A 1,725-nucleotide genomic window follows, 5' to 3' on the forward strand; every position below is an offset into this window, starting at 1 on the left:
CTGGTGTGTCAGCTGCACCACTCAGCTTGGTGTCATCCGCAAACTTGCTGAGGGTGCACTTGATCTTACTGTCTAAGTCATTGGTGAAAACATTAAACAGCACCAGTCCCAGTACGGACCCCTGAGGGACACCACTCGTCACCGGTCTCCATCCGGACATCGAGCCATTGACCACTACCCTCTGGATGCGACCATCCAGCCAGTTCCTTATCCACCGAACAGTCCACCCATTCAAAAGAAGGGTTTTATAAGACAAAACTGAAAGGGAGGATGTTTCAAAATGGAAATCAAAATGTTCTCTCACAGCACTGCGGAGGTTTGGCTCCCTTGACAAATTCCAGGCGAATCAAGGCAAGAGAGTGCTCGGTTGGGCAGACAGTGTTTTCCCGGCCGAAAGCCATTCCTTCAGGGAAGCTGGCACAGCCTGCCCAGCGCACAGAACAAGCCACGCTTCGCCTGTGCCCACCTGCCCGACGCAGCCCAGCATTCAGCAGGGTCATCTTCTCCGGGGGATGTCTCACAGGCATTGCGAAGCACGATTTGGAAGGGAAAGGTAAAGAGCTCCAGCTCACATGCACTGCAGAAATAGCTGCATCCATCCACATCCTTGCCCTCCTTTTCAGCTCAGCTCCATGTCCTGTGGAGCCACAGCCCCCCAAAATGGATCTGACAGGTTGGATCTGTGCAGAACCTGTGTCCATACCTGGGCTGCAGCGCGGGCATCTTAGCGCAAATCCACCTTCACTGACCAGTTTGGTGGAAATGCGAAGCTGTGAACTAGAGCAAGAAAGGCACCAGGCGCCTTCCCTTCTGTCCCACCTGTTCTGCTTTTGCAGGAAGCCTGGTCACAGCGGGGTGACACAAGAGCAGTGTCAGGCACCATGGCTGGGCGAGAGCCCAGATTGCAGGATACGTCCAACCAGGAGGTCCAACCCCTAACTGCAGTCATCATTTGGGCAAGTCACCTATGTCCAGCAGTCACCGGGGGACTTGAATGGCTGCTCAGTTTTCTAGCTTTTACCAAGCAACTTGCAAAAGGCCCCAACATCTCTGGAGGATCCCTGTAGCTCTCAAAGGGCTGTCCAAGCCACGTGCAACCTGCTGCTGCTGGGGCTGCCCGGGGCTGATGGCATCCCGCAGTCCTCGACCTTTCCATGCCTCCCTTCTTCATCCCTGAGCACAGGGCAGGAGACATCCTCGCACCATTCCATCAGGCTGCGTAGGAGGAATAAAGCAGGGTTCAGCAACCCTACAACTGCAAGGCACTGGGGCAGTGCTTTCGTGGGTAGTAGCCTTAGGAAAGAAGAGCAGTTCCTCGCTCCCCATCCGTCTCCTTGGCTGTCTCTCCATGTGTCCTCCAGTCACTCCTCTCCTCTTTCTCTGGCCCCTGTCTCCTTCCCACTGAGCTGAGCTGCACACCACTGGTCTGCCTTTGCCTTTGCAGCCTCCATAGAATCATAGAATCACTTTGGTTGGAAAAGACCTTTAAGATCATCGAGTCCAACCCTTAACCTAACCCTGACATCCCACCACTAAACCATGTCCCTAAGTATCACATCTATCCTTTTAAATACCTCCAGGGATGAGGACTTGACCACCTCCCTGGGCAGCCCCTTCCAGAGCCTGACAACTTCAGACCATTCCCCCTCATCCTATCGTCTGCTACCAGGGAGAAGAGGCCGACCCCCACCTCCCTACAGCCTCCTGTCAGGCAGGTGTAGAGGG

This window comes from Egretta garzetta, unplaced genomic scaffold (assembly GCF_000687185.1).
Source record: "Egretta garzetta isolate BGI_Z169 unplaced genomic scaffold, ASM68718v1 scaffold235, whole genome shotgun sequence".
Taxonomy (NCBI): domain Eukaryota; kingdom Metazoa; phylum Chordata; class Aves; order Pelecaniformes; family Ardeidae; genus Egretta; species Egretta garzetta.